The following is a 14,812-nucleotide window of genomic DNA, read 5'->3' as shown; positions in this document are numbered from 1 at the left end:
GTTCCGAGATCTCCCCCTGGCGTCACCCTATACTACCTCTCGTTCGGAAGTCGAATCTGGACCCCCTGCTCAGGAGCTCGCAGACCATACAGCCCGGAAACCGTCCTCGCGCAGCTGCCACCGCCCAGAGCGGAGAACAGCTGGAAGCTTTGGTGCGCGCCCACCGCGCCCCGAGCAACTCTTCCGGTAATTAGCGCCCGCCAAGGCTCCAAATGTGCCTTCTTGCAACCCCTAGCGGGCTCTCAACTCGGCAATAGCTTCTCCCTTTCCTGTCCCTGCTCTTGCGGAGAAAAATTACAAACGTGAGTGCACACATACACAACACACGCCCTTCTTTCTTCACTCAAGAAAACCATCAGTAAACGTCTTTCTCCCAAAGAAGGTTCGACTCTTCCGTCTCTTTTCTTTACCTAGAGGTTAGCAGTACCGCGAACACACGCAGGGCTCTCTCTCTCTCTGCTGCTGCTCTGCGCGCCCCCTACCTGCCTGCGGCGGGGGTGGCGCTGGGGGAAAGGGGGTCTGGGAGTACGCAAGACTCCTGTTTCTCCAGTTGGTGCAGCTCCCCTGGCTCGGCACTTGGTATCTCCCACGGTCTAGCTCTTGCTGGGAAGCCGGGAAGGAGAAGGCGACTGTGGGCGTCGCCGCCGCCCTTCCCGGAGCCGGAGCCAAACTCCAATAGGGCGCCAACGCCTCCCTCCTAAGCCTCACATCTGGCCCAGCCATGCAGATGTTGGCGGCCGGAGAGTTCCTCCACGAGAGGCACCCCAAGTCCTGAGCATGCCCAGTAGGACCCTTAAGGCTCCCGAAGCGAGTTTCTGGACATGTAGATTCCGCTTTTCCGCTTTTTAGAGGAAGCTGAAGAGGGTGGGAAAAGAGGGATCCTGGGCTTGGGGCAGGGCGCTGGGTTCGCCAGGGTCCCTGCCCTCCGGCCCGGCCGGGTGAAGGGCGGAGCCGGTTGGGGAGTCCAGGGACCAGGGCGGCCTGACAGGGCAGGAGCTGGAGTATTGCCCCCCCATCCCCCTCCAAGAGGACTTTGTCAGTGCTGAGCTGACGCGCCGCCAGGAGGCGGCGGGTGGCCGGCCTTGGCGCGCTGGGGTCACACTGTCAGCTGGTGGCAGTCAGCGGTGCTCTCACAGAGACGGACGCGAGAAAGCTTGCGGATCACTTACGCACGACACTCACGGGCTTGGCTTTTCTGGAAGGCGGGGGAGAGCGGAAAAGGAGGAACCCAAACAATTTCTCTCGCTTGCTCGCTTTTTTTCTTTTCTTTTCTTTCTTCTTCTTCTCCCCCCCTCCAAAGTTATAGTGGCAAAAGACTTCACATTCTTTCTATCAGTCCTGAGGCTTTACACAGCGCCGCGGTGATCACGCTCCTTTGTGTGTGTGTGTGTGTGTGTGTGGTGTGCACGCGCATTTGTGTATGTCATGACTGTGAAACACTGTCCCAGGCTGATCTGGGGGATGACAAACGCTCCTCAGAAACCCCTACCTCACCTAACCCTCGAGGGTTAAAAAAAAAAAAATCTAGTCATGAGAGTCCCCTGGCCAGGAACTTATTGTGGTACAAAATCTGAATTTAGTTGATCCATATTTCTTTCCCGTGTTCCCATCTCCAGCTTTCTCCTTCCCTCTCTCCATCCTCTGACACCCAGATCTTTCTCATCTCCACTTCCTTTCCTCTGCCGATTACCTGCTCCCTCAGTCCTCCTCCTCCTCCTGCTCCTCCTCCCTCCCCCATCTCAGCTGCGGCTAAAACCTGGAGTCTTGGGGAAAAGGGGAAAAAAAAATCCTTGGCTGTAGAGCTGTCAAACCGGGCATGCTCAGTAGACAGGGCAGGTTTTTTGGTCTCGAGTAGCGGAGAAACATTTTTTGCACCACCGCTACCAGCCTTAGAGCGCGGCGGCGGTGGCCACGGCAACATCAGCACAGCCATCAGCCGTGCAGACGCCCCGTACCCGGGAGCGCGGCGGGCTCCGGCTTAGCCCGGAGTTCACCTCCTAGTGCCCCGGGGGCTGAGCTCACCCCTTCTGCTCGCACACACACGCACACTCTGTCTTTCACGGACACACACACGCGTATACACACTCTCGCACACACACACACACGACCCCGGCCGCAAGCACCCTCCTAGCAGGGATCGTCCGCTGGCGCGGCAATAGCCAGGTTCGGTCCCTGCTCCCGGTGGCTGCTGGCTGGGAGCACCGCCGCCGCCAGCCAGAGGAGAGCGATGCGGGGGCCCAAGCGGCAGCTCGAACAGTAATGTGGATTTACAGTCGTTTCCCGCAGGAACCGGCTGAGACGCCTGAAGTCCCGGGCACCGACTGCGCCCGGCGGGGCTGAGCACCTGGCGAGGGGGCGGAGGACCACACCTGGGGACGCCACCGAAACTTGCGCCTGGACTAGGTAGGTGCGTTTCTCCCAGCCCTCATCTCCTTCCCTCAGGCTCGAGTCCCCCACCCCCACCTCCCACCCCAAGGACTCGGGCGAACTTCGCCCCGAGGCTGCAGGCGAAGGATGGCGGCACTGGGTTGTGAACCGTGGGCTGTGTCCGCGCTGGGAGTCCTGCCCGAGGTAGCAGAACCTTAGCTCCTTCTTCTCTGGGTCTCCGCCTGGCCCGGGGCTCTGGACCACCCGGGAGAGGTGGGAGGTCGGCCTTGTTCGCAGTTCAAGCTTACAGTGGGCCCTGGGGGCGCTGCTTTCGGGGGCTTGCTGGGCTTTACAGGCGACACTTTTTCCAACCAACTCCTTTGGTTGTAAAAGGGGGGCCCTCGCCTCGGCTCTTGCGCAGAGCCGGGGCGCTCTAACAAGTGGACCTGGACGCTGGGAAAGTCGGGGGGGGGGGCGGCGCTTGGTCCGAGGGAAGACAAGGGCGCCTCTCCTCCGGCATCCCTCCCACCTGGAGCGTTCGCCCGGGGCTCGACCACTTGGGTCCCGCTAGTGCCCTCTCTGAGAGAAGATGCCTAGGGGCTAGGACGCACTTTAGTACCTGTTTGCTTCTGAATTTCTCTTTGAACCTTACGCGGGGAGCCCAGATTCGGGGCAGGGGGAACTCTAGAACCCCTTTCTAACCTACACCGTTTGGGGCCCCACCCGGTGCGTCCTCCCTATACCTCAATCTTCGTCAAAAGAGACAGTCATTACGCAGTAGTCGGTGTTCGGGGAGCCGTCGGTTTTGGCTTTAACCGAGCGCTCAGCTGCGCGGGTTTGTGTGTGGGTTTTTTGCATTACATCCCGGGAATCTAGTAGCGGCCCGTACAACTGCGGAGCGCCAAGTACCCTCTAGGCATACCTGGAGAAATGTAACCTCACTTCCTTCCACTCCACAACCGGCAGATTGACAATTTAGTTTTAGAATGCTTTTCCTAGAGGTGGTGAAGGGAGACTGTTAGCGCGACTTAGTGAGTGGATGTGTTTGCAGTCAGGAGTGTATTTAAACATTTCAGCAAACCCAGTGCAGCCAGTTGTTTACAATTGCAGAGACAGACGATCTCCCTCCACTAGTAGATGTTGTCTCGACATCTATTTCGCCACCAGGAGAGTAGGGGCGGGGGCGAGGGCTGGTTTGCAGCTCCCGCTTACCGTCGGCAGCTTCAGGTTAGCAGATCTGCATCACCGCTATCGGCGATATGCTAATATGTATAGAAAAACTCCACATTTTCAATATGAAGCAGCTGGTCAGGAGCCGCCTCAACTTTCCCGTTTTTTTTTTTTTTTTTTCCGTCCAGAATGTTAATCCCGAGGTGTATTTCAGGTGGCCCAAAGAAATACGCAAAGAAGTTACTGGTGCTATGGATGGGCAATTAGTAGCCATTCTGTTTTAGAAACCAAAAGGAAACGAAATACCCCAGTGGACTCTAATAGGTACTGTTTGATTAACATTTAGTTGATCGCGTTTGTGGTAAGTAAGGGTCACAGACAGCTTCCTTGAATTTTAGATTGTTGTTCTAGGATTACAACTAACAAACCAGGTACACTATACTGTGAGAATCAGCCCCTACTCTTAACCTGTTCGGGGAAGACATTGCAGATGTCTGCTCTATTATTATCTTTTGGCTAAAATATCCTGGTTTATCTTCTTAGTCCAAAGACTTTCAGTTTGGAGCATAGGGTACTTAAGTGCTGCCAAGAAAGAGCACAGTCTAAGAAGGAAAGGCTTTATTATTATTATTATTATTATTATTACTATTAAAAGAAGAGCCACAGCTTTACATTATACTCCATGATTACCCAGTATTTGCTTATTTGCTCAACACCCCCTCTTTTCTTTTCACATCTGCAATGTGGGGGAAATGAATTTTTATAAGACATAGTATGCCTCTTAAAGTAAATAACTGGAAAAGCAGAATCTTAGTTTTGCCATTTTGGTCGAAGTTTATAAGACTTTTCGGGGTGATGTATTAACTTATTTACTATTGCAAAGTTGGTTTTTTTTTAAGGTGGTTCAAAGCTTTCAAATATACTCAAGTAATGTTGGAACATTTTAATGATAATAAAAGTCACAAGATATATTTGAAGAGAGGTTCAGGTAATTTCCAAAATGAATCCATGCTTTAAATGTTAGTTGAAAGTTCTCAGATGGTCCCCCAGAATATTTTTGATAAACAGGTGTTTCTGGAAAACAACTCTACAAAGAGATTTTGACATTTGCGTAATAAAACTAACAGAGTCTAGTCCCCAGAACAATGCCAGACACAGTAGAAAAATGAATATTTTTAATACATGAATTAGTATTTGCCATTAGTTCTAGGTCCCAGTTATGAACATAATATGTAATGAGGCTGAAGGAAAGAAGGCTTTGTAGAATCATTGTGCTGTAAGGGTGATTAAACAAGACTCCAGATATTCAAACATTTAGGAGTGTTAAAAAGTAAAATCAGATAATATGTAATTACGGTCTCATTCAAAGGCCTAATTCAAAGTCCGGGTTCAAATACCCTAGAAGTTTCATTGTTTCAATTCAGCTATCATATGTGTAAATAACACTGACATAATCATAGTTTCTTTTATAGTCATTGTACCTTTCTGAAGCCTTTAATACAAAGACTCTCGCTGAAGCAGAACAGCTCAGTATAAGTTTATTCTGTACAGTAATACTTTAAATGATCAAACTGCAAAATATTCTTTTGGCACATTGCTTCTGAACATTTTCCATGACAATCTTAAAAACTTAGAAGTGATAAGAAGGTTCAGTACTAATTAACATAACAAATTTTTTTTCTATTCTGTTAGAGATAGCCGTTAGAATCCATGTAATTTTTGCTTGAAGCTTGCTTTTCCCAAATGTTCATCAGTTTCAGTTTTTAGTTACTAAGTGCTTAGTATAGATTATGACTAATAAATCCCTTAAGGTTTCCTAAACTATTTATTTATTTATTTACCCACTTACAGACTGACCTGAGGTCAATAGAAGACCAGTGCTTAGCATACTCATCATTTTTTTAATAAAAATAAATCTTTTATAGTACTCACCTATTTTTTTCTTTCCCTTGCTCTTTCTCTCTCTCTTGCTCTCTCTCTCTCTCTCTCTCTCACACACACACACACACACACACACACACACACGCTATCTCCAAAGAATGCCATGCATCATACATAAAACATGTATAATAATTGTATTAAAATTCCATATTTTTTAAAAATTCCTGTCAGTTTACCCTCAAAAGTAGTAATCCATGCACACTTAAAAAGAAAAGAAGCTTCCCTTCATTTACCATTTGGAATAAAGGTTTGAACTGGATTACTAGCACAACTATAGATAAATTAAATGATGAATATTGTAAGAAGGAGTATTTAGCAATTCTGATCAACAGCATATATCCATAGCTGGGAATGTAGGGCTGATTATAAAAATTAAGGAGAATCAAATTTCAGAACTGTTTCCATATACAATAAGTGCTTTAAATCATCTGCAGGTTCTGTGTATTAGGTTAAATCACTGTATTGAAGGTAGATTACTATTATTTTTCTTTCCCATGAAAGGTAAAACATTCTGAATCCTGGGTTAATACATTATTTCTATTTCTTTCTGTTATCCTGGCTTAATATATTATTTCTATTTCTTTCTGTTTTCCATTAATTTGTTTTAGAACTGAGGAAAGTAAATATCAAGTAAATATCACCAGCTAGAACTGTGCTTAGTTTGACCAGGTGAATGCTAGAAAAGGGTTCACACAGCTTTTGATTATTCCAATAACCTTGATAGTCCAACTATAGGTGTCTCTTCAGTATATGGTACTCTGTTATGACAATTATATAATGTATAAAGATTTTGTAGTTTGCTAGATGCATGGAGATACAATTTAGCAAGACCAACAAAACTGCTTACATTTGGAACCCATGAAAAGTAAGGTTGAGGAAATTGGAATTTGATAGCATAAACTGAAAATTACTGCATAATAATATTTATATCAATTGGACTGCTAACATTTTTGTGTACAATCAAAGCAAACTAGTTTTAATTGGAGATAGTAAATATTTTTACAGTTGATGTTGGATCCCTAATATTTAAAAAATAATAATTTAGAGTTTGATAAATAAAGCCTGTTAAATTCTTATGTAATAGGACTCATTTCTAGACCTGGAAGTATAATCTTGGATAATTTACAATTTTTAAAAAAATTCGACTTTTACTTCCTGTCCAAGCCTCCACTTTAGGTAAACAATAGCATATGGTGAAACATGCATATATGCCAACTAACCACTACCTCTTGGATGATGTTTTCAATGTGATGTAATGATTCTGAAATATTGGGTTTTCCATTCCCACCCTACTCTAACTGTATGAGTGGAGAAGTTAAGTGGAAAATGGAAATAGGAAAATGTGTTAAATACTCTCCTTTTATATTGGTAGATCACCCCCAGTGAAGGTCTTACTCTGAGCCCTCATACCTGTGTTTTTGTAGGTATGTGTCAAGATTAGTATTTTTTTTTCCTGTGTGCTTATGACAGGTTTCTATGGCGCTGTCTCAAATATGTGAGTGAAAAGTTCCGTCAACCATCTAGCTGTTTGTGGTGATGCAAACAAACATCTGGTTGGTTGAGAGAATTTTTTACTTCGTCTCTGGATGTTTGGAGTCACTTAACAAGCTGATGAATCTTAATATCTATGCCCAAAACAGAAAGCAAAAATAAAATTAAATACTTTAAAATAATGTAGAGTACCTTATACACTCTCGGATTACTATAAAATACCTAATGACCTGTATGCCATCCTAAATCTACAGCCTTTTATGAAATGTGTAAGATGTTGCTTGCATCCCTTAGCAATTAAAAAACAGAAACACACTGGCCTTTTCAACAAGCCAGGAAATTAAAAACTTTAGCTTCAATTCTACCTCCCCCCTACGCCCCCACTACTGATTCATCAGTTTAAAGAAATCAACTTAAAGAGTTTGATATGTTAGCTTCTTAAAATTTTCTGCACCTCATTTTCCACCGATTCTTCCACTGCCATGGAAACTAGACGGGACAGACAGCTGGGAGTCAGTAATTCAGGATGGGAACCTGCTTGTTAATTTAATTTCATGCCAGCCTGTTGGTCCCTGAAAGTAACCGTAAAAGGCTGGGGGAATTGAATTTACGAGCAATAAATGATTACACAGAACAAAAATCAGTGCCATCTTTGTCATTTTCCTGAAGATCTTACCGCTTACCCTCTTTGTCCCCTACTCAAGCAGTTCTTTCAAAATAATCACAGAAATAGTCTTGATTTGTGCATTCCTGTTGGTATTTATGTGCGCTGCAGAGCACTTTTATTCTATGAGGACATTCACAGCTGCAAAATAGTTTCATAATAGCTATTATATTGAAAAAATATGTTCTTTCAAATAATGATTTTGTAGACTTTGAAGAAACCTAGTTAGTGATCATAGTAAAGTTAAATATAAATGATGCTTGAATATTCCAGTAAGACTGGTTATTTTTCCTTTCCAAATATAAAAACTATTTTATTAAAATATCTATGCCCCACTTGTTTTTTTTTTTATTACAGAGACCAAATGGATTTGAAAACATTTATTTGAAATCTGTAAAACACTCATTTTACCCGTCACCATAAAGCATACTGATTGTTTTAATTTTAATTGACTAAGTTGTCACTTGATAAGTGGTCAACAATGAGGAGATTGCCTTTTAATGTTTCTCATATTCTGTTGTAACATTTTTGTGGCTGATTATGACTTACAAAATTGAATTTTGGAATCACAAACTCTAATATGAGCTAAATTGCAATCCATGTTAAGCCTTTTGCAATATTATCAGCTATGGGTCCTGATAAACTAATATTTTTTCCTGTGAATTTATGGCTATCAACAAATTTCTGTATTATGGCTAAGAAAGAGTGATTCCCCAAAAGGATTTTCGTGGTGAGAAAAGAAGGAAGATCTATATTTATATGTCACTAGAATAAGTGACTAGAATTTCAAAATATAAATATCCTAGGCAAAATTATTAATGATAGAATAAGGTAGTGATTTAAAAATAGAAAAAATAAGAAAAATAGTATTTACATTTTTATATTTTAGGAAATATTGATGATATTGGTATTCATTTGTGGGATATTCAATTGCATATAATTTGTTCAGTGGTTTATTTTTGTTACATAAGCCATATTGGTGTGATATGAAAATATCTGAGTAAAACATGAAAAATACAATCATCATCATTGAATATGTAGATTTCCTTGTATCTCTCTGTGTCCTTCTTCTGTATCATGTTCATTTCTTCTGGCCTTTCAGCAGATGCTTGGCATTTGGATGTACAATAGCAGTCAGTCATCTAGATGGTTCTAAATATCTGATCAATGAAATTTAGTTATTCATCCAAGTAATGTTCTGCTGTTAACACCTCAGTTTCCCTTTTGAAATTACTGTATATTTACTTTTCAATTGTTTTCCTATTTAAATGTAATGTTTTGTGAATATTCGGGATGCTGATGTAGTTGTATATATAAAACTTGCAGTAGAATCCCTATATGGTTATATCAAAGAAAATCCATTTTCATTTTAATGTTTGGAATTGCAGTTTAATGTTTTTAGCTGTCTGTTTGAATGAGAATTTTTAAAGCAGACAAAATAAAAGTACATTGCGTACTTCGGGGAAAATCTGATCATTAGCTAAGGTCAAGAAGAAAATTTCCCAGTTGCATGGTTTTGCGTAATTGGTGAATTCTAAGTGTTTATATTACTTCTCATGCCTCTATCTGGTTTAGACACCTGTCAAAGAGAAGATGCCAGATTAGATGGTCAATTGGCTTATTAGATTTTATAATCTCTGTGTCCCAGCTGTATATAGGCATTTTAAGAAAACTCTTCAGTTGTTCAGAGAAATTAGGAAAAGATACTGCAGATGGCCTATCTCAATGATCCAGGTTTTTTCAGGTACATTTAAAATTAAATGCCCTAAGAGATGATTAATTCAGGGAAGTTATTGATAATGAACTCATCTTATGCTACACATCCTTTGCACCTATGATGATGCCTTATTAAAGGTGTCTCAATCTTGCTAATTACCACCTGTGTTTAAATATAGAGGTGCATAAATACACTACAACCACGGGGTGACTGGAAGCCTTCTAAATCTGCAGTGTTCCTAGCTAACTCAGTTCCTATCAACATAATGTTTCTGATCAACGTTTTGAATTTATACTCTGTGCATTACCTCCCTTTAGCATTAATGATTTTCTTTTTTAAAGCTGTTCTTCTTAATTGCAAGCATTTGAGTGATATTGATGTGTGATCTCTTGCTCTATTAACTAGCCCCAAAATATGTTTGTATTTATATGTGAGGGGATGGGATTTATTGCCAAAGGAATATTGATTAAAAAGTGTATGTACATTTTTGACATGGATTTCACAAGCATCATTTACAAATACATATATCACTTATTTGCTTACTCTATGCTTGAAATGAATATATCTTTGTGATTGTGACTGGTTATATGTTTAGAACTTTAAACAATGTAGGGAAACATTGACATCATTGCTATGCAAGTCAAATAAGAAACTCCTTTTGGAAATACAGTATTAATTTCACTAACGAGATCTAGTGACCTCTAAGGGAAAAGGCTGTGCAGTTGATTGGCCAATTGATACCTATAGCTTAGATTTGAGAAGACTCTTATGCCTTGAAATAACAATGAAGTCACTCTCATTTCCTCCTCCTTCTCTTTCTCTTCTCTTTCTTTCTTTCTTTCTTTCTTTCTTTCTTTCTTTCTTTCTTTTTTTCTTTCTTCCTAAGAATTGAGGTAGTGCATAGGTTTATGAAAAAGGAAGCTCTGAGACATTCACTAAGTTTAGGCAGTGATTAATCTTTTTATTCTTTTTCTAAATCTGACCATTTCTTTATGTGTATCCTAGAGAATTCTAAGTGTAATGTGAACTATTATTCTTTGTATTATATTTGGCTCATACATTTTCTCAATGATCCTGGGTAGAAGCTAAAATAATACACTAATTTCCTGGGTTGTTATTCTTTATTACAGATGTACTCTGTGCACGTATCCATACATTGTTGGTGCGTTTGTGATTTATCTTTCATGTTTAGTGTAATAAAATGTCAACACTTAGGTGTGACACCATTTATTTTTGGTTTCAAACCTCTGAAGTGTTAACACAAGGGTGCTACATTTTTTTCATTGTTTTGTTCTTTTCCCGTATTTGAGATACTGCCTTGATGAAACGTTGGACAACTTGAGAAAGTGAGGTAATTTTAATGTAAACAATGAGAATTCGGTGCAACGGAAATATTTTAAGGGCATTTCAACACAGAATAGAGAAAATTTTAGCAATATATTTCTGTAAAACATGGAATAAAACATGTTTAAGAAATGTGTATAACAGGAATAGATGTAATGAGAGAACACTGGTCCCAGATATTTAGCAAAATACTTGGGACTTCTTTGTTGTTGAAAAGGCAGAAAAAGAATCTACATTACACAGACTTCTAGGGCAGTGTATGTTGAAGTCTCAAGTCTTTTCCACGGAAGACTCTCTAGGTCTTATGGACTGCCCTCTTCTTTTCCTGAAGACTTCAGTATTACATGGGTTTGATTATACATCATAAAAAAATCTTCATGAAGAAAAAACTTTGTCTTTTCATTTCTTCATTCAGTCATTCACCAAAACTTTTTAAAAACTCCTCTGTATACCAAGTGATAGAAGGGCACTTTAAAAACTTAGATTCTAATGGAGGAGACAAACCTATATGCATATTGTTATTATGTAACAGGTGCTCTAGAAGAGGAATAATTAGAATGTTCTGGAAGCTCAAAGGTAGATATAGTTTTGTAAAGGATGTGTCATTTGAATTGGCTTAGTCAAGAGAATATGGGGAACCACATTTCATATGGGAAAGGATTATGAAAGGGCACAAGGCTAAATTAGCAAGGGAGAACACCAACCCAGGGTAGTAGAGTTTCATTTTTTTTCCTATGCAGATGCGGGAATGGAGGTCAGGGTTAATGTCTTATTTTATATCTATGTGCCTGACACACAGAAGATGCTTAGTATGTATTTGTGGAGTGAATGACTGTATTAAGATTTTCCTGTACGGAGAGTTATACTGGAGAATGGTACTTTTTCTGCCATTTATCCAAACTCATGCAATGTAGTATGTTGTAGCAGAGTCTATGGAATTAGATGAAAGGTTTTAAAGTGGGGAGAGGTCACCAACTTTGGTTTTTAGAAAGATTGCAAAGATGACACCTGTAGGAAGAATGGATTGAAGTGGATTAAGAGTAGTAGCATTGAGAGATTGAGAGACTGTGTTGCAACGTGAGCAATTATGAGGATAAGAACCAAGGCAGTGATAGTATTGATGGGCGGTGGAGAATTTGACAGCCACGTATAATGTAGCTTTCGTGGGACTTGGGAAATTAAAACATTTAGAGGGTGAGAGAATGGGAGGAGTGACTTAGCGACTTTGGCTTGGAAAATTAGGTAATGCCATTAAGCAATTTGGGAACATAAAAGAAAATGTTAGTTTTGGTGAGGTTAATGAGGTCAGGTTTGTATTTATTTAATGTAAGACACCATCTAGACATCCAGTTGGAGATGGTTTGTAACAGAAGGAAATTACAGATCTGAAGATGAAGTCTGGAGGTAGATACTTGTGTGTCATTGGTCAGTGTAGTAGTTGAAATCATAGGAATAGGAAGGGGAGTTCACCTAGGGAGGGTTTATAGAGTAAGAAGAGAAGCAAGTGTTTCTCAAATGTTGAGAAACACTCAATTTAAGAGGTTGATGAAATAAGAGAAGCCTTCAGGAAAGTCACATTAAGGTCAGAGAGGTAAGAGGCAAACCAGAAAATAGTGAAATAGAAGCTAAGGGAGGAAAGGATTTTATAAATGCGATCTAGACAAACCATGAAAAGATTATTCACACAAGGAAATAAAAACGGCCAATAAATGTGAAAAAGGCCCAAACTTCAATAATAAAAATAAATGCAAATTAGAAACAAATACAAAGGTGGGTTTTTTTGTTGTTGTTAGTTTTGTAAGATAATGCAAAGTGTGCTTGCTCAAGTACTACACCTTAGAGTCCTTGATTCATCTGTTTTCACACCTGACATCCAATCAATTAACAAATGTTGTTGACTATACCTTCAGATTATATCCTGTCTGAATCATTTTATCTTCCTTCATCACTAACACCTTGGACCAAACCACCATCATCTCTCACCTAGAATACTGAAATAGCCTCCTAATTGTGCCCCTACATACATTTTTTCCCCTCCATAGTTTTTCACATAGCAGTCAGGGTGATCCTTTTATTTATTGTTTTAAAAGATTTTATTTATTTATTTGAAAGAGTGAGAGTGAGCATGGGGGTGATGGTGGGAGGGGAGGGAGAAGTAGACTCCCTGCTGAGCAGGGAGCTCAGAGCCTGGTAACTTGATAGAGGGTTCCAGCCCAAGGTGCTGGGATCATGACCTGAGGCCAAGGCAGATGCTTAACCCACTGAGCCACCCAGGTGCACCCAGGGTGATCCTTTTAAAACATAAATAAGATCTTCTGATTTTCCCTCTCTTTTCCCTCTGATAGCTGCCTTTTTCTCACACCTAAAGTAAAATTTAAAAAATAATTTAAAATCTTTGCCATGGTCTACAAGACCCTACATGATTTGTTCTCTATTGGGCCTTGCATCTTACTATTTTCCTTACCAAAACTTGGTCATAACATTCTAGCTACACTTTCCCAACATGCCATGCTTTTTTGTTTCTGAGGGCCTTTGTACTTGCCATTTCCACTGCCTGAAATGAATTTTCTCCAAGATTTCTGTAAGCTTACTTTCCTGCTTCATTCAGCTCTTTGATCAAATATTTTTTAATCATAGAGACCTTCTTTGGCCATCTTATGTAATGAGTCCTGTCATGATTCTTCATTTTCTATGCCTTTATATGCTTCTATTTTTCCTCATATTTCTCATTACCACCTGGTATCCCACTGTACTTTTGTTTATTTATAATTTGTCAAATCTGCTAGCATATTAGCTCTATGAGGGCATGGATTTTTATGTCTGTTTTCTTCACTACTGTATTCGTATCACCTAGCACAGTGCCTGGTACTTGGTAGGTATTTAATAAGTAATGGTTGAGTAAATACATGAATATAAGGACATGATGAAATGTTTGTTGGTCTATATTTGGCAGTTTGAAGGAAAAGCCTCAAAAATGCTCATATCCATTTGACCCAATAATTCTACTTCTGGGAATTTGTCCTAAAGAAATAATGCAAAGTGCAGAAAAAGCTTTATTTGCAAAGATTTTCACCATAAATTATTTGTATTAGTGGAAAAAAATGAAGGAACCTAAATGTTCAACAAGGGAATTGCTAAGTGATTTATGGTATATCGAGACAATGTAATATTTTATGGCCATTAAAGATGATGTTTGCAAATATTTTATGATAAAAGGAAAATGTTTATGTTATGCTATCAAGTGTTAAAGGAGGATACAAAATTATATTTACCTACTATGTAAGAAAGGAAAAAAAAGACCGGAAAACCATGCACAATAGTGCTAAAAGTGATAATATCTCTTTGAGAGAGGTGGGTATTTGGTGATTTTTTTTCCTTTATATCTTCTGTATTTCCCAGATTTTCTACAGCAAGTCTGTATAACTTTCATTGCAGAAAAATCCATTTACAGCATATCTGGGTGGTCAGTCAGTTAAGCGTCTGCCTTCAGCTCAGGTCATGAGCCCAGGGTCCTGGAATCCAGCCCCACATAGGGCTTCCTGCTCATGGGGAGTCTGCTTCCCCCTCTACCTGCTGCTCCCCCTGATTATGACCTGACAAATAAATAAATAAAATCCTCCTTTTATAACATTTGTTTATTTTATTTTTTAAATTTTATTTTTTCAGTGTTCCAAGATTCATTGTTTATGCACCACACCCAGTGCTCCATGTAATACGGGCTCTCCTTAATACCCACCACGAGGCTCTCACAGCCCCTCAACCCCCTTCCCCTCCAAAATCTTCAGTTTGATTCTCAGAGTTCACAGTCTCTCATGGTTCATCTCCCCTTCCGATTTCCCCCAACTCACTTAATAAAATCTTTTTAAAAAGAAAAATAAATTTACAAAACAAAGAGGAAACAAAAAACACAAAAATAAATATTGCACCTTAAAAGTGAGGTTTAGGTAGTAAATAACAAAGAGGATAAACCTGGTCTCCTTGAGAGGTGGTGCTAGAGGGAGAGGAATATACCAGCTGTAACTGGGGCCAACTGTTCTCCGGCTGCTTTGTTCTGAAGCTGAAGAGATCTACGGACAGGGAAAGTAATTGAGATCTACTGATCCAATCTAGTCTTTAGT

General features: G+C 40.4%; 1 protein-coding gene across 4 annotated transcripts in view; it reads left to right on the top strand.

The window, feature by feature from the left end:
- The first annotated feature begins 2,124 nt into the window (after positions 1-2,124).
- The window catches only part of TENM1 (teneurin transmembrane protein 1), a 764,948-nt gene continuing 752,260 nt past the window's right edge, over positions 2,125-14,812 (top strand). For 2 of the 4 annotated variants that reach the window (XM_032882346.1, XM_032882343.1), the window contains exon 1: positions 2,126-2,403. The gene's annotated coding sequence lies outside the window, so the exon portion shown is untranslated. Of the gene's footprint in view, positions 2,408-14,812 lie in introns of all 4 variants that reach the window. The other 2 variants (XM_032882345.1, XM_032882344.1) reach the window with 2 other exon arrangements.

This window comes from Lontra canadensis, unplaced genomic scaffold, assembly GCF_010015895.1.
Source record: "Lontra canadensis isolate GAN:19392208 unplaced genomic scaffold, GSC_riverotter_1.0 scaffold81, whole genome shotgun sequence".
Lineage (NCBI taxonomy): Eukaryota > Metazoa > Chordata > Mammalia > Carnivora > Mustelidae > Lontra > Lontra canadensis.
The sequence above is the reverse complement of the archived record's forward strand: the minus strand, read 5'-3'. Positions and strand labels throughout refer to the sequence as shown.